The sequence below is a fragment of the Penaeus vannamei genome, chromosome 32 (genome assembly GCF_042767895.1).
Source record: "Penaeus vannamei isolate JL-2024 chromosome 32, ASM4276789v1, whole genome shotgun sequence".
Classification (NCBI taxonomy): Eukaryota; Metazoa; Arthropoda; class Malacostraca; order Decapoda; family Penaeidae; genus Penaeus; species Penaeus vannamei.
Window position 1 is genome coordinate 5,177,853 of NC_091580.1, and position 17,500 is coordinate 5,195,352.

A 17,500-nucleotide genomic window follows, 5' to 3' on the forward strand; every position below is an offset into this window, starting at 1 on the left:
TATTATTATTATTATAATTATTATTATTATTATTATTATTATTATTATTATTATTATTATTATTTTACAGCGATTTAGTTTCAATTTAGCGAAGTATGCTTGATAAATTGATGTAATCCTCAACCTTTTGGGTCTGCCAAAGATTGCTAAGGTATACGTCATGTTAGACCTTGGATGCCGGGGCGCGAACGCTCGTCACCAACATGACTCGCTCCAGAGAAAGCATAATAGATAATACCACGCGATATAATTTATCAATAAGGATGTATCTTTGAAGCAAAGTCACTGAAATATATGCGACTAAAAATGTGGAACGCTTCACGATTTTGCGTGTCATCCTTGCGCAGGGGCCATGCTAATCTTCTCTGTATCGTTCCAATTTTAGTATATGTACTGCCGAAGCAAGTACAATACAGAAGGTGGTTTCTGAAGGTTTTAAACTTCATACTGATGTCTTTTAGATTTTAAGAAATTCTTTATTTAATGACAGCTGATTTGTTGAATATGAGATTCATACTATCCACATTCATTTACATCAAACATTCCTTGATTATACGAGTTACTCGTAATAGCCGAAAACAAATTTCGATATATTTCTCTGCTGTTTATGGTTTAATGGCTAATGTATCGGATCATGATCCAGGTGCGAGTGAATAAGTGTTATAAACATTTACGTCCTCACAGAATACAAATGAAATTGCTTGAATGAAATCAAAAGAACTAAGTCTGCCTGTGTTGGTAGGGCTACTACGAGCCACACACTCTCGGGCGTGATCCCACTACTGCTCGACACGGGTGCTTTTGGCTGCTGGGTTTCCCCCCTGGCCCGGTTCACACCTCCTTAGTCAACCTGGACGCCCTTGGCTCCCCAAGGGTGGCCATATTGATGCCAAGCTTAGTGCGGACACCCAATCAACATGGGTGATCCCGCAGCAGTGATCCCAACCTCAAGCCATCCTATAGTCCAAGCCACCGAGTCGCCGGTTTACAGAGCCTCGCCAAAGACCCCAGCTACTTATACTACGTTTGGAAGGGTTTATAACCTTCACAAAGTATTCACATGTACATAGTTATTAACAACCTTCACAAAGTATTCACATGTACATAGTTATTTACAACCTTCACAAAGTATTCACATGTACATAGTTATTTACAACCTTCACAAAGTATTCACATGTACATAGTTATTTACAACCTTGACAAAGTATTCACATGTACATAGTTATTTACAACCTTCACAAAGTGTTCACATGTACATAGTTATTTACGTGTTGTAAGATTGGTATTTTGTATAGGGAAAATAAATTTCTTTACATCTATATATACACATCCATAAACTCCTATGTATGTATGCATGCATGTATGTGTATATGCATGAGTGTATATATATTTATATATTCATATGTTTATATTTACACATACACATTTATATGTTTATGTTATATGTATTATATATATGCACATATTTACACATATGCATGATACATTTTAACTTTGGTATATATACAAAGATGCGCACGCACACATACACACACACCCACATACACACGGATATGTATAATGTACAAATTATATCGGCGATATGACACATCGTTTCAATTATACATATTTTAGATAAGTGTGGAAACGTATTAACGGACTTGAAACACAATGGTATATGGAGGGTTCGAACAGCACAACTTTCTATTGAATCCTCGGTGTCTTGTATTTCTAATATATAAAAATGCCTTTCTCCATTCCTGTTTTCTTTATTAACAAGCAATTATGATGTAAAATGCGATGACATAAAAATGTGTCAGGTGCCGCAAATGCGACAGTGCCTTGACAGTATATGTGTTGTCCGTCCTTATCAAGGGGAGTGCTAACTTTCTCTCGGGAGACACAACTTTCAGTAAATACAGAATACATGTGTTAATCAAGGGTATGTCTAGTGGATGTAATGTCATTTGATGGTAGTTTGGTACAAAAACTGCTAATGTCATTTAATGGTAATTTGGAACAAAAACTGGTTATGCTATATTCCATTGCCATAGTATTATGGTGATAATAAAACGTAATCAGAACTCTTTAGTTAGCCATTCCATGTGATTTGTTATGATAGACATTCAAACTGATTGATTATTGAGCTACATGGAACAAAGCCAGTCAATAATGAACAAGACACAAAATTTCATGAACTAAGGGGATAATGCAGAGTTGTAATATTAAAATTACCATTATGAATTCGGCATCCGATGCAACCTATGTCCTCTGGTAGGAAATATTACTAAAAGTTAAAACTTATTTTTTTTTACAATGATTTACTTTAACTTTATCGAAGTATGCTTGATAAATTGATGTAGTATTCAAACTTTTGGGTCTGCCAAAGATTCCTAAGGTATACGTCATGTTAGACCTTGAATGCCGGGGCGCGAACGCTCGTCACCAACATGCCTCGCTCCAGAGAAAGCATAATGGATAATACCACGTGATATAATTCATCAACAAGGATGTATCTTTGAAGCAAAGTCACTGAAATATATGCGACTAAAAATGTGGAACGCTTCACGATTTTGCGTGTCATCCTTGCGCAGGGGCCATGCTAATCTTCTCTGTATCGTTCCAATTTTAGTATATGTACTGCCGAAGCAAGTACAATACTTTGTGTGGTTTCTGGAGCTTTTAAACTCCATATTGTCTGTTAGATCTTAAGAAATTCGTTATCCCAATGACAGCTGACGTTGAATATGAGATACGTAGTACTCACATTTATTTGCATCAAACATTCCTTGATTATACGAGTTACTCGTAATAGTCGAAAACAAATTTCGATATATTTCTCCGCTGTTTCCGGTTTAATGGCTAATATATCAGATTATGTTCCAGGTGCGAGTGAATAAGTGTTACAAACATTTACATCCTCACAGAATAAATAAATGAAATTGCTTTAATGATATAAAAAGAACTAAGTCTGCCTGTGTTGGTAGGGCTACTACGAGCCACACACTCTCGGGCGTGATCCCACTACTGCTCGACACGGGTGCTTTTGGCTGCTGGGTTTCCCCCCTGGCCCGGTTCACACCTCCTTAGTCAACCTGGACGCCCTTGGCTCCCCAAGGGTGGCCATATTGATGCCAAGCTTAGTGCGGACACCCAATCAACATGGGTGATCCCGCAGCAGTGATCCCAACCTCAAGCCATCCTATAGTCCAAGCCACCGAGTCGCCGGTTTACAGAGCCTCGCCACAGACCCCAGCTACTGAGACTACGCTTGGAAGGGTTTATAACCTTAACAATTTGGGTAGTTTGTATAGGGAAAATTAATATCTCTACATCTATATATACACATCCATAAACTCCTATGTATGTATGCATGTGTGTATATATATGTATAGTAGGTATATATATATATATATATATATATATATATATATATATAAGTTTGTATTTGCACACACACATACAGTATATGTTTATATTATATATATATTATATATATATGCACATATATACATATATGCATGATACATTCTAACTTTTGTATATATACAAAGATGCGCACGCACACAAACACACACGCCCACATACACACAGATATGTATAATGTACGGATTATATCGGCGTTATGACACATCGTTTCAATGATACATATTTTAGATAACTGTGGAAACGTATTAACGGACTTGAATCACAACGGTGTATGGAGGGTTCGAACCGCACAACTTTCTACTGAATCCTCGGTGCCTTGTATTTCTAATATATAAAAATGCCTTTCTCCATTCCAGTTTTCTTTATTAGCAAGCAATTATGATGTAAAATGCGACGACATAAAAATGTGTCAGGTGCCGCAAGTGCGACAGTGCCTTGACAGTATATGTGTTGTCCGTCCTTATCAAGGGGAGTGCTAACTTTCTCTCCTTTCGTACAAAGTCGTCACCTTGGTCGACCGGCGTGTGGTACTTCGGGAGACACAACCTTCAGTAAATACAGAATACATGTGTTATTCAAGGGTATGTCTAATGGATCTGTCATTTAATGGTAGTTTGAAACAAAAACTGCTAATGCCATGTAATGGTCATTTGGAACAAAAACTGGTTATGCTATATTCCATTGTCATAGTATTATGGTGATAATAAAACGTAATCAGAGCTCTTTAGTTAGCCATTCCATGTGATTTGTTATGATAGACATTCAAACTGATTGATTATTGAGCTACATGGAACAAAGCCAGTCAATAATGAACAAGACACAAAAGTTCATGAACTAAGGGGATAATGCAGAGTTGTAATATCAAAATTACCATTACGAATTCGGCATCCGATGCAACCTATGTCCTCTGGTAGGAAATATTAGTAAAAGTGAAAACTTATTTTTTTACAGTGATTTACTTTCACTTTATCGAAGTATGCTTGATAAATTGATGCAGTATTCAAACGTTTGGATCTGCCAGAGATTGCTAAGGTATACGTCATGTTAGACCTTGGATGCCGGGGCGCGAACGCTCGTCACCAACATGCCTCGCTCCAGAGAAAGCATAATGGATAATACCACGCGATATGATTGATCAACAAGGATGTATCTTTGAAGCAAAGTCACTGAAATATATGCGACTAAAAATGTGGAACGCTTCACGATTTTGCGTGTCATCCTTGCGCAGGGGCCATGCTAATCTTCTCTGTATCGTTCCAATTTTAGTATATGTACTGCCGAAGCAAGTACAATACTTTGTGTGGTTTCTGGAGGTTTTGAACTTCATATTGAATTCTGTTAGATTTTAAGAAATTCTTTATCCCAAAGACAGCTGACTTGTTAAATATGAAATACGTAGTATCCACATTCAATTACATCAAACATTCCTTGATTATACGTCACTCGTAATAGTCGAAAACAAATTTCGATATATTTCTCTGCTGTTTCCGGTTTAATGGCTAATGTAACGGATCATGATCCATGTGCGAGTGAATAATGTTATAAACATATACATCCTCACAAAATACAAATGAAATTGCTTGAATGAAATCAAAAGAACTAAGTCTGCCTGTGTTGGTAGGGCTACTACGAGCCACACACTCTCGGGCGTGATCCCACTACTGCTCGACACGGGTGCTTTTGGCTGCTGGGTTTCCCCCCTGGCCCGGTTCACACCTCCTTAGTCAACCTGGACGCCCTTGGCTCCCCAAGGGTGGCCATATTGATGCCAAGCTTAGTGCGGACACCCAATCAACATGGGTGATCCCGCAGCAGTGATCCCAACCTCAAGCCATCCTGTAGTCCAAGCTACCGAGTCGCCGGTTTACAGAGCCTCGCCACAGACCCCAGCTGCTGATACTACGCTTGGAAGGGTTTATAACCTTAACAAAGTATTCACATCTACTTAGTTATTTCATTGTAAGTTTGATAGTTTGTATAGGGAAAATAAATTTCTTTATATTTATATATACACATCCAAATACTCACATGTATGTATGCATGCATGTATGTGTGTATGCATGAGTGTATATATATTTATATATTCATATGTGTTTACATTTACACATATATTTATATTTTTATGTTATATGTATTATATATGTGCACATATTTACACATATGCATGATACATTTTAACTTTTGTATATATACAAAGATGCGCACGCACACATACACACACGCCCTCATACACACGGATATGTATAATGTACAGATTATATCGGCGATATGACACATCGTTTCAGTTATGCATATTTCTAGATAACTGAGGAAACGTATTCACGGACTTGAATCACAACGGTGTATGGAGGGTTCGAACCGCACAACTTTTTATTGAATCCTCGGTGCCTCGTATTTCTAATACATAAAAATGCCTTTCTCCATTCCAGTTTTCTTTATTAACAAGCAATTATGATGTAAAATGCGACGACATAAAAATGTGCCAGGTGCCGCAAGTGCGACAGTGCCTTGATAGTATATGTGTTGTCCGTCCTTATCAAGGGGAGTGCTAACTTTCTCTCCTTTCGTACAACACAGTCGTCACCTTGGTCGACCGGCGTGTGGTACCTCGGGAGACACAACCTTCAGTAAATACAGAATACATGTGTTAATTAAGGGTATGTCTAGTGGATCTACTGTCATTTAATGGTAGTTTGGAACAAAAACTGCTAATGCCATGTAATGGTCATTTGGAACAAAAACTGGTTATGCTATATTCCATTGTCATAGTATTATGGTGATAATAAAACGTAATCAGAGCTCTTTAGTTAGCCATTCCATGTGATTTGTTATGATAGACATTCAAACTGATTGATTATTGAGCTACATGGAACAAAGCCAGTCAATAATGAACAAGACACAAAAGTTCATGAACTAAGGGGATAATGCAGAGTTGTAATATCAAAATTACCATTATGAATTCGGCATCCGATGCAACCCATGTCCTCTGGTAGGAAATATTAGTAAAAGTGAAAACTTATTTTTTTACAGTGATTTACTTTCACTTTATCGAAGTATGCTTGATAAATTGATGCAGTATTCAAACGTTTGGATCTGCCAGAGATTGCTAAGGTATACGTCATGTTAGACCTTGGATGCAGGGGCGCGAACGCTCGTCACCAACATGTCTCGCTCCAGAGAAAGCATAATGGATAATACCACGCGATATGATTTATTAACAAGGATGTATCTTTGAAGCAAAGTCACTGAAATATATGCGACTAAAAATGTGGAACGCTTCACGATTTTGCGTGTCATCCTTGCGCAGGGGCCATGCTAATCTTCTCTGTATCGTTCCAATTTTAGTATATGTACTGCCGAAGCAAGTACAATACTTTATGTGGTTTCTGGAGGTTTTAATGGTTTCTGGAGGTTTTAAACTTCATATTGATGTCTGTTAGACCTTAAGAAATTCGTTATCCCAATGACAGCTGACTTGTTGAATATGAAATACGTAATATCCACATTCATTTACATCAAACATTCCTTGATTATACAAGTCACTCGTAATAACCGAAAACAAATTTCGATATATTTGCTGTTTCCGGTTTAATGGCTAATATATCAGATTATGATCCAGGTGCGAGTGAATAAGTGTTATAAACATTTACATCCTCACAGAATACAAATGAAATTGCTTGAATGAAATCAAAAGAACTAAGTCTGCCTGTGTTGGTAGGGCTACTACGAGCCACACACTCTCGGGCGTGATCCCACTACTGCTCGACACGGGTGCTTTTGGCTGCTGGGTTTCCCCCCTGGCCCGGTTCACACCTCCTTAGTCAACCTGGACGCCCTTGGCTCCCCAAGGGTGGCCATATTGATGCCAAGCTTAGTGCGGACACCCAATCAACATGGGTGATCCCGCAGCAGTGATCCCAACCTCAAGCCATCCTATAGTCCAAGCTACCGAGTCGCCGGTTTACAGAGCCTCGCCACAGACCCCAGCTACATATACCAGGCTTGGAAGGGTTTATAACCTTAACAAAGTATTCACATGTACATAGTTGTTTAGATGTTGTAAGTTTGGTAGTTTGTATAGGGAAAATAAAATTCTTTATATTTATATATACACATCCATATACTCACATGTATGTATGCATGCATGTATGTGTATATGCATGAGTGTATATATATTTATATATTCATATATATGTTTATATTTACACATATACATTTATATGTTTATGTTATATGTATTATATATATGCACATATTTACACATATGCATGATACATTTTAACTTTTGTATATATACAAAGATGCGCACGCACACATACACACACGCCCACATACACACGGATATGTATAATGTACAGATTATATCGGCGATATGACACATCGTTTCAGTTATGCATATTTCTAGATAAGTGTGGAAACGTATTAACGGACTTGAATCACAACGGTGTATGGAGGGTTCGAACCGCACAACTTTCTATTGAATCCTCGGTGTCTTGTATTTCTAATATATAAAAATGCCTTTCTCCATTCCAGTTTTCTTTATTAACAAGCAATTATGATGTAAAATGCGACGACATAAAAATGTGTCAGGTGCCGCAAGTGCGACAGTGCCTTGACAGTATATGTGTTGTCCGTCCTTATCAAGGGGAGTGCTTTCTCTCCTTTCGTACAACACAGTCGTCACCCCAGTCGACCAGCGTGTGGTACCTCGGGAGACACAGCTTTTAGTAAATACAAAATACATGTGTTAATCAAGGGTATGTCTAATGGATCTACTGTCATTTAATGGTAGTTTGGAACAAAAACTGCTAATGCCATTTAATGGTAATTTGGAACTAAAACTGGTTATGCTATATTCCATTGTCATAGTATTATGGTGATAATAAAACGTAATCAGAACTCTTTAGTTAGCCATTAGATGCAATTTGTTATGATAGACATTTAAACTGATTGATTATTGAGGAACATGGAACAAAGCCAGTCAATAATGAACAAGACACAAAAGTTCATGAACTAAGGGGATAATGCAGAGTTGTAATATCAAAATTACCATTATGAATTCGGCATCCGATGCAACCCTTGTCCTCTGGTAGGAAATATTACTAAAAGTGAATTTTTTTTTTTTTTTTTTTTTTACAGTGATTTACTTTCACTTTATCGAAGTATGCTTGATAAATTGATGTAGTTCTCAAACTTTTGGGTCTGCCAAAGATTGCTAAGGTATACGTCATGTTAGACCTTGAATGCGGGGGCGCGAACGCTCGTCACCTACATGCCTCGCTCCAGAGAAAGCATAATGGATAATACCACCCGATATAATTTATTAACAAGGATGTATCTTTGAAGCAAAGTCACTGAAATATATGCGACTAAAAATGTGGAACGCTTCACGATTTTGCGTGTCATCCTTGCGCAGGGGCCATGCTAATCTTCTCTGTATCGTTCCAATTTTAGTATATGTACTGCCGAAGCAAGTACAACACTGCATGTGGTTTCTGGAGGTTTTAAACTTCATATTGTCTGTTAGATCTTATGATATTCTTTTTCCCAATGACAGCTGATGTTGAATATGAGATACGTCGTATTCACATTTATTTACATCAAACATTCCTTGATTATACGAGTCACTCGTAATAGTCGAAAACAAATTTCGATATATTTCTCTGCTGTTTCCGGTTTAATGGCTAATGTATGAGATTATGATCCAGGTGCGAGTGATTAAGTGTTATAAACATTTACGACCTCACAGAATATAAATGAAATTGCTTTAATGATATAAAAAGAACTAAGTCTGCCTGTGTTGGTAGGGCTACTACGAGCCACACACTCTCGGGCGTGATCCCACTACTGCTCGACACGGGTGCTTTTGGCTGCTGGGTTTCCCCCCTGGCCCGGTTCACACCTCCTTAGTCAACCTGGACGCCCTTGGCTCCCCAAGGGTGGCCATATTGATGCCAAGCTTAGTGCGGACACCCAATCAACATGGGTGATCCCGCAGCAGTGATCCCAACCTCAAGCCATCCTATAGTCCAAGCCACCGAGTCGCCGGTTTACAGAGCCTCGCCACAGACCCCAGCTACTGTTAATACGCTTGGAAGGGTTTATAACCTTAACAAAGTATTCACATGTACATAGTTATTTAGGTGTTGTAAGTTTGGTAGTTTGTAGAGGGAAAATAAATTTCTTTATATTTATATATACACATCCATATGCTCGTATGTATGCATGCATGTATGTGTATATGCATGAGTGTATATATATTTAAATATTCATATATATGTTTATATTTCCACATACATTTATATGTTTATGTTATATGTATCATATATATGCACATATTTACACATATGCATGATACATTTTAACTTTTGTATATATACAAAGATGCGCACGCACACAAACACACACGCCCACATACACACGGATATGTACAATGTACAGATTATATCGGCGATATGACACATCGTTTGTTATGCATATTTCTAGATAAGTGTGGAAACGTATTAACGGACTTCAATCACAACGGTGTATGGAGGGTTCGAACCGCATAACTTTCTATTGAATCCTCAGTGCCTTGTATTTCTAATATATAAAAATGCCTTTCTCCATTCCAGTTTTCTTTATTAACAAGCAATTATGATGTAAAATGCGACGGGATAAAAATGTGTCAGGTGCCGCAAGTGCGACAGTGCCTTGACAGTATATGTGTTGTCCGTCCTTATCAAGGGGAGTGCTAACTTTCTCTCCTTTCGTACAACACAGTCGTCACCTTGGTCGACCGGCGTGTGGTACTTCGGGAGACACAACTTTCAGTAAATACAGAATACATGTGTTATTCAAGGGTATGTCTAGTGGATCTACTGTCATTTAATGGTAGTTTGGAACAAAAACTGCTAATGCCATGTAATGGTAATTTGGAACAAAAACTGGTTATGCTATATTCCATTGTCATAGTATTATGGTGATAATAAAACGTAATCAGAACTCTTTAGTTAGCCATTCCATGTGATTTGTTATGATAGACATTTAAACTGATTGATTATTGAGGTACATGGAACAAAGCCAGTCAATAATGAACAAGACACAAAAGTTCATGAACTAAGGGGATAATGCAGAGTTGTAATATCAAAATTACCATTATGAATTCGGCATCCGATGCAACCCATGTCCTCTGGTAGGAAATATTACTAAAAGGGATTTTTTTTTTTTTTTTTTTATCTTACAGTGATTTAGTTTCAATTTAGCGAAGCATCCTTGATAAATTGATGTAGTTCTCAAACTTTTGGGTCTGCCAGAGATTGCTAAGGTATACGTCATGTTAGACCTTGGATGCCGGGGCGCGAACGCTCGTCACCAACATGACTCGCTCCCGAGAAAGCATAATGGATAATACCACGCGATATGATTGATCAACAAGGATGTATCTTTGAAGCAAAGTCACTGAAATATATGCGACTAAAAATGTGGAACGCTTCACGATTTTGCGTGTCATCCTTGCGCAGGGGCCATGCTAATCTTCTCTGTATCGTTCCAATTTTAGTATATGTACTGCCGAAGCAAGTACAGCACTTTATGTGGTTTCTGGAGCTTTTAATCTTCATATTGATGTCTGTTAGATTTTAAGAAATTCTTTATCCCAATGACAGCTGACTTGTTGAATATGAGATACGTAGTATCCACATTCATTTACATCAAACATTCCTTGATTATACGAGTTACTCGTAATAGTCGAAAACAAATTTCGATATATTTCTCTGCTGTTTCCGGTTTAATGGCTAATGTATCATGATCCTGGTGCGAGTGAATGTATTATATACAATTACATCCTCATAGAATACTTAAATGAAATTGCTTTTATGAAATCAAAAGAACTAAGTCTGCCTGTGTTGGTAGGGCTACTACGAGCCACACACTCTCGGGCGTGATCCCACTACTGCTCGACACGGGTGCTTTTGGCTGCTGGGTTTCCCCCCTGGCCCGGTTCACACCTCCTTAGTCAACCTGGACGCCCTTGGCTCCCCAAGGGTGGCCATATTGATGCCAAGCTTAGTGCGGACACCCAATCAACATGGGTGATCCCGCAGCAGTGATCCCAACCTCAAGCCATCCTATAGTCCAAGCCACCGAGTCGCCGGTTTACAGAGCCTCGCCACAGACCCCAGCTACTGATACTACGCTTGGAAGGGTTTATAACCTTAACAAAGTATTCACATCTACTTATTTATTTAGGTGTTGTAATTTAGGTAGTTTGTAGAGGGAAAATAAATTCTTTACACCTATATATACACATCCATAAACTCCTATGTATGTATGCATGTGTGTATATATATGTATCGTAGGTATATATGTATATATATACGTTTATAGTTACACACACATATGCATTATATGTTTATATTATATATATTATATATATGCAAAATTTACATATATGCATGATACATTTTAACTTTTGTATATATAGAAAGATGCGCGCACACATACACACGCCCGCATACACACGGATATGTATAATGTACAGATTATATCGGCGATATGACACATCGTTTCAATTATACATATTTTAGATAACTGTGGAAACGTATTAACGGACTTGAATCACAACGGTGTATGGAGGGTTCGAACCGCACAACTTTCTATTGAATCCTCGGTGCCTTGTATTTCTAATATATAAAAATGCCTTTCTCCATTCCAGTTTTCTTTATTAACAAACAATTATGATGTAAAATGCGACGACATAAAAATGTGTCAGGTGCCGCAAGTGCGACAGTGCCTTGACAGTATATGTGTTGTCCGTCCTTATCAAGGGGAGTGCTAACTTTCTCTCCTTTCGTACAACACAGTCGTCACCTTGGTCGACCGGCGTGTGGTACCTCGGGAGACACAACCTTCAGTAAATACAGAATACATGTGTTAATCAAGGGTATGTCTAATGGATCTACTGTCATTTAATGGTAGTTTGGAACAAAAACTGCTAATGCCATTTAATGGTAATTTGGAACAAAAACTGGTTATGCTATATTCCATTGTCATAGTATTATGGTGATAATAAAACGTAATCAGAACTCTTTAGTTAGCCATTCCATGTAATTTGTTATGATAGACATTTAAACTGATTGATTATTGAGGTACATGGAACAAAGCCAGTCAATAATGAACAAGACACAAAAGTTCATGAACTAAGGGGATAATGCAGAGTTGTAATATTAAAATTACCATTATGAATTCGGCATCCGATGCAACCCATGTCCTCTGGTAGGAAATATTACTAAAAGTAAAAATTTATTTTTTTTACAGTGATTTACTTTCACTTTATCGAAGTATGCTTGATAAATTGATGTAGTTCTCCAACTTTTGGGTCTGCCAGAGATTGCTAAGGTATACGTCATGTTAGACCTTGAATGCCGGGGCGCGAACGCTCGTCACCAACATGACTCGCTCCAGAGAAAGCATAATGGATAATACCACGCGATATGATTGATCAACAAGGATGTATCTTTGAAGCAAAGTCACTGAAATATATGCGACTAAAAATGTGGAACGCTTCACGATTTTGCGTGTCATCCTTGCGCAGGGGCCATGCTAATCTTCTCTGTATCGTTCCAATTTTAGTATATGTACTGCCGAAGCAAGTACAACACTTTGTGTGGTTTCTGGAGGTTTTAAACTTCATATTGATGTCTGTTAGATTTTAAGAAATTCTTTATCCCAATGACAGCTGACTTGTTGAATATGAAATACGTAGTATCCACATTCATTTACATCAAATATTCCTTGATTATACGTCACTCGTAATAACCGAAAACAAATTTCGATATATTTCTCTGCTGTTTCCGGTTTACTGGCTAATGTATCAGATTATGATCCAGGTGCGAGTGATTAAGTGTTATAAACATTTACGACCTCACAGAATATAAATGAAATTGCTTTACTGAAATCAAAAGAACTAAGTCTGCCTGTGTTGGTAGGGCTACTACGAGCCACACACTCTCGGGCGTGATCCCACTACTGCTCGACACGGGTGCTTTTGGCTGCTGGGTTTCCCCCCTGGCCCGGTTCACACCTCCTTAGTCAACCTGGACGCCCTTGGCTCCCCAAGGGTGGCCATATTGATGCCAAGCTTAGTGCGGACACCCAATCAACATGGGTGATCCCGCAGCAGTGATCCCAACCTCAAGCCATCCTATAGTCCAAGCCACCGAGTCGCCGGTTTACAGAGCCTCGCCACAGACCCCAGCTACTTATACTACGCTTGGAAGGGTTTATAACCTTAACAAAGTATTCACATCTACTTATATATTTAGGTGTAATTTAGGTAGTTTGTATAGGGAAAATAAATTTCTTTACATCTATATATACACATCCATAAACTCCTATGTATGTATGTATGTGTGTATATATATGTATAGTAGGTATATATATATATATATATATATATATATATATATATATATATATATATATACGTTTATATTTACACACACATATGCATTATATGTTTATATTATATGTATTATATATATCCACATATTTACACATGCATGATACATTTTAACTTTTGTATATATACAAAGATGCGCACACAAACACACGCCCACATACACACGGATATGTATAATGTACAGATTTTATCAGCGTTATGACACATCGTTTCAGTTATGCATATTTTTAGATAACTGTGGAAACGTATTAACGGACTTGAATCACAACGGTGTATGGAGGGTTCGAACCGCATAACTTTCTATTGAATCCTCGGTGCCTTGTATTTCTAATATATAAAAGTGACTTTCTCCATTCCTGTTTTCTTTATTAACAAGCAATTATGATGTAAAATGCGACGGGATAAAAATGTGTCAGGTGCCGGAAGTGCGACAGTGCCTTGACAGTATATGTGTTGTCCGTCCTTATCAAGGGGAGTGCTAACTTTCTCTCCTTTCGTACAACACAGTCGTCACCTTGGTCGACCGGCGTGTGGTACCTCGGGAGACACAACTTCCATTAAATACAGAATACATGTGTTAATCAAGGGTATGTCTAGTGGATCTACTGTCATGTAATGGTAGTTTGGAACAAAAATTGGAGTTATGCTATATTCCATTGTCATAGTATTATGGTGATAATAAAACGTAATCAGAACTCTTTAGTTAGCCGTTTCATGTAATTTGTTATGATAGACATTTAATCTGATTGATTATTGAGGTACATGGAACAAAGCCAGTCAATAATGAACAAGACACAAAAGTTCATGAACTAAGGGGATAATGCAGAGTTGCAATATTAAAATTACCATTATGAATTCGGCATCCGATGTCCTCTGGTAAGAAATATCACTAAAAATGAAAACTTATTTTTTTTTACAGCGATTTAGTTTCACTTTAGCGAAGTATGCTTGATAAATTGATGTAGTCCTCAAACTTTTGAGTCTGCCAAAGATTGCTAAGGTATACGTCATGTTAGACCTTGGATGCCGGGGCGCGAACGCTCGTCACCAACATGCCTCGCTCCAGAGAAAGCATAATGGATAATACCACGCGATATGATTTATCAACAAGGATGTATCTTTGAAGCAAAGTCACTGAAATATATGCGACTAAAAATGTGGAACGCTTCACGATTTTGCGTGTCATCCTTGCGCAGGGGCCATGCTAATCTTCTCTGTATCGTTCCAATTTTAGTATATGTACTGCCGAAGCAAGTACAACACTTTGTGTGGTTTCTGGAGCTTTTAAACTTCATATTAATGTCTGTTAGATTTTAAGAAATTCTTTATCCCAATGACAGCTGACTTGTTGAATATGAGATACATACTATCCACATTTATTTGCATCAAACATTCCTTGATTATACGAGTTACTCGTAATAGTCGAAAACAAATTTCGATATATTTCTCTGCTGTTTATGGTTTAATGGTTAATGTATCAGATTATGATCCAGGTGCGAGTGAATAAGTGTTATAAACATTTACATCCTCACAGAATACAAATGAAATTGCTTTTAAGAAATCAAAAGAACTAAGTCTGCCTGTGTTGGTAGGGCTACTACGAGCCACACACTCTCGGGCGTGATCCCACTACTGCTCGACACGGGTGCTTTTGGCTGCTGGGTTTCCCCCCTGGCCCGGTTCACACCTCCTTAGTCAACCTGGACGCCCTTGGCTCCCCAAGGGTGGCCATATTGATGCCAAGCTTAGTGCGGACACCCAATCAACATGGGTGATCCCGCAGCAGTGATCCCAACCTCAAGCCATCCTATAGTCCAAGCCACCGAGTCGCCGGTTTACAGAGCCTCGCCACAGACCCCAGCTACTTATAACTTGCTTGGAAGGGTTTATAACTTTAACAAAGTATTCATATGTACATATTTATTTAGGTGTTGTAAGTTTGGTAGTTTGTATCGGGAAAATAAATTTCTTTACATCTATATACACACATCCATAAACTCCTATGTATGTATGCATGCATGTATGTGTATATGCATGAGTGTATATATATTTATATATTCATATATGTTTATATTTACACATATATTTATATGTTTATGTTATATGTATTATATATATGCACATATTTACACATATGCATGATACATTTTAACTTTTGTATATATAGAAAGATGCGCGCACACATACACACGCCCGCATACACACGGATATGTATAATGTACAGATTATATCGGCGATATGACACATCGTTTCAGTTATGCATATTTCTAGATAACTGTGGAAACGTATTAACGGACTTGAATCACAACGGTGTATGGAGGGTTCGAACCGCATAACTTTCTATTGAATCCTCGGTGCCTTGTATTTCTAATATATAAAAATGCCTTTCTCCATTCCAGTTTTCTTTATTAACAAGCAATTATGATGTAAAATGCGACGACATAAAAATGTGTCAGGTGCCGCAAGTGCGACAGTGCCTTGACAGTATATGTGTTGTCCGTCCTTATCAAGGGGAGTGCTAACTTTCTCTCCTTTCGTACAACACAGTCGTCACCTTGGTCGACCGGCGTGTGGTACGTCGGGAGACACAACTTTCAGTAAATACAGAATACATGTGTTAATCAAGGGTATGTCTAATGGATCTACTGTCATTTAATGGTAGTTTGGAACAAAAACTGCTAATGTCATTTAATGGTAATTTGGAACAAAAACTGGTTATGCTATATTCCATTGTCATAGTATTATGGTGATAATAAAACGTAATCAGAACTCTTTAGTTAGCCATTCCATGCAATTTGTTATGATAGACATTTAAACTGATTGATTATTGAGGTACATGGAACAAAGCCAGTCAATAATGAACAAGACACAAAAGTTCATGAACTAAGGGGATAATGCAGAGTTGTAATATCAAAATTACCATTATGAATTCGGCATCCGATGCAACCCATGTCCTCTGGTAGGAAATATTACTAAAAGTGAAAACTTATTTTTTTACAGTGATTTACTTTCACTTTATCGAAGTATGCTTGATAAATTGATGTAATCCTCAACCTTTTGGGTCTGCCAGAGATTGCTAAGGTATACGTCATGTTAGACCTTGAATGCCGGGGCGCGAACGCTCGTCACCAACATGCCTCGCTCCAGAGAAAGCATAATGGATAATACCACGCGATATGATTGATCAACAAGGATGTATCTTTGAAGCAAAGTCACTGAAATATATGCGACTAAAAATGTGGAACGCTTCACGATTTTGCGTGTCATCCTTGCGCAGGGGCCATGCTAATCTTCTCTGTATCGTTCCAATTTTAGTATATGTACTGCCGAAGCAAGTACAATACTTTATGTGGTTTCTGAAGGTTTTAAACTTCATATTGATGTCTTTTAAATTTTAATGAATTCTTTATGCCAATGACAGCTGATTTGTTGAATATGTGATACATACTATCCACATTCATTTACATCAAACATTCCTTGATTATACGAGTTACTCGTAATATTCGAAAACAAATATCGATATATTTCTCTGCTGTTTCCAGTTTAATGGCTAATGTATCGGATCATGATCCTGGTGCGAGTGAATAAGTGTTTATACATTTACATCCTCACAGAATACAAATGAAATTGCTTGAATGAAATCAAAAGAAC

The 17,500-nt window shown here is 37.8% G+C and overlaps 17 non-coding genes across 17 annotated transcripts; all 17 read right to left on the reverse strand.

Moving 5' to 3' along the window:
* Positions 1-302: 302 nt before the first annotated feature.
* LOC113818397 (U6 spliceosomal RNA) lies at positions 303-409 on the reverse strand. The gene has a single exon (XR_003476864.1). It is a non-coding gene; the product is annotated as a U6 spliceosomal RNA (small nuclear RNA).
* Positions 410-1,784: 1,375 nt separating this feature from the next.
* On the reverse strand, positions 1,785-1,888 carry LOC113818420 (U6atac minor spliceosomal RNA). Its single transcript, XR_003476884.2, has one exon. It is a non-coding gene; the product is annotated as a U6atac minor spliceosomal RNA (small nuclear RNA).
* A 640-nt stretch (positions 1,889-2,528) lies between these two features.
* Positions 2,529-2,635, reverse strand: LOC113818408 (U6 spliceosomal RNA). Its single transcript, XR_003476874.2, has one exon. It is a non-coding gene; the product is annotated as a U6 spliceosomal RNA (small nuclear RNA).
* A 1,171-nt stretch (positions 2,636-3,806) lies between these two features.
* Positions 3,807-3,910, reverse strand: LOC138867873 (U6atac minor spliceosomal RNA). Its single transcript, XR_011399913.1, has one exon. It is a non-coding gene; the product is annotated as a U6atac minor spliceosomal RNA (small nuclear RNA).
* Positions 3,911-4,591: 681 nt separating this feature from the next.
* On the reverse strand, positions 4,592-4,698 carry LOC138867874 (U6 spliceosomal RNA). Its single transcript, XR_011399914.1, has one exon. It is a non-coding gene; the product is annotated as a U6 spliceosomal RNA (small nuclear RNA).
* Positions 4,699-5,879: 1,181 nt separating this feature from the next.
* LOC138867872 (U6atac minor spliceosomal RNA) lies at positions 5,880-5,983 on the reverse strand. The gene has a single exon (XR_011399912.1). It is a non-coding gene; the product is annotated as a U6atac minor spliceosomal RNA (small nuclear RNA).
* Positions 5,984-6,670: 687 nt separating this feature from the next.
* LOC113818385 (U6 spliceosomal RNA) lies at positions 6,671-6,777 on the reverse strand. Its single transcript, XR_003476854.1, has one exon. It is a non-coding gene; the product is annotated as a U6 spliceosomal RNA (small nuclear RNA).
* A 1,206-nt stretch (positions 6,778-7,983) lies between these two features.
* On the reverse strand, positions 7,984-8,083 carry LOC113818417 (U6atac minor spliceosomal RNA). Its single transcript, XR_003476881.2, has one exon. It is a non-coding gene; the product is annotated as a U6atac minor spliceosomal RNA (small nuclear RNA).
* A 696-nt stretch (positions 8,084-8,779) lies between these two features.
* LOC138867867 (U6 spliceosomal RNA) lies at positions 8,780-8,886 on the reverse strand. Its single transcript, XR_011399908.1, has one exon. It is a non-coding gene; the product is annotated as a U6 spliceosomal RNA (small nuclear RNA).
* A 1,178-nt stretch (positions 8,887-10,064) lies between these two features.
* Positions 10,065-10,168, reverse strand: LOC113818424 (U6atac minor spliceosomal RNA). The gene has a single exon (XR_003476887.1). It is a non-coding gene; the product is annotated as a U6atac minor spliceosomal RNA (small nuclear RNA).
* A 697-nt stretch (positions 10,169-10,865) lies between these two features.
* On the reverse strand, positions 10,866-10,972 carry LOC113818421 (U6 spliceosomal RNA). The gene has a single exon (XR_003476885.1). It is a non-coding gene; the product is annotated as a U6 spliceosomal RNA (small nuclear RNA).
* A 1,173-nt stretch (positions 10,973-12,145) lies between these two features.
* Positions 12,146-12,249, reverse strand: LOC113818426 (U6atac minor spliceosomal RNA). Its single transcript, XR_003476889.2, has one exon. It is a non-coding gene; the product is annotated as a U6atac minor spliceosomal RNA (small nuclear RNA).
* Positions 12,250-12,937: 688 nt separating this feature from the next.
* On the reverse strand, positions 12,938-13,044 carry LOC113818410 (U6 spliceosomal RNA). Its single transcript, XR_003476876.1, has one exon. It is a non-coding gene; the product is annotated as a U6 spliceosomal RNA (small nuclear RNA).
* A 1,206-nt stretch (positions 13,045-14,250) lies between these two features.
* LOC138867871 (U6atac minor spliceosomal RNA) lies at positions 14,251-14,354 on the reverse strand. The gene has a single exon (XR_011399911.1). It is a non-coding gene; the product is annotated as a U6atac minor spliceosomal RNA (small nuclear RNA).
* Positions 14,355-15,000: 646 nt separating this feature from the next.
* Positions 15,001-15,107, reverse strand: LOC113818398 (U6 spliceosomal RNA). The gene has a single exon (XR_003476865.1). It is a non-coding gene; the product is annotated as a U6 spliceosomal RNA (small nuclear RNA).
* A 1,183-nt stretch (positions 15,108-16,290) lies between these two features.
* Positions 16,291-16,394, reverse strand: LOC113818418 (U6atac minor spliceosomal RNA). Its single transcript, XR_003476882.1, has one exon. It is a non-coding gene; the product is annotated as a U6atac minor spliceosomal RNA (small nuclear RNA).
* Positions 16,395-17,081: 687 nt separating this feature from the next.
* On the reverse strand, positions 17,082-17,188 carry LOC138867868 (U6 spliceosomal RNA). Its single transcript, XR_011399909.1, has one exon. It is a non-coding gene; the product is annotated as a U6 spliceosomal RNA (small nuclear RNA).
* Positions 17,189-17,500: the final 312 nt, after the last annotated feature.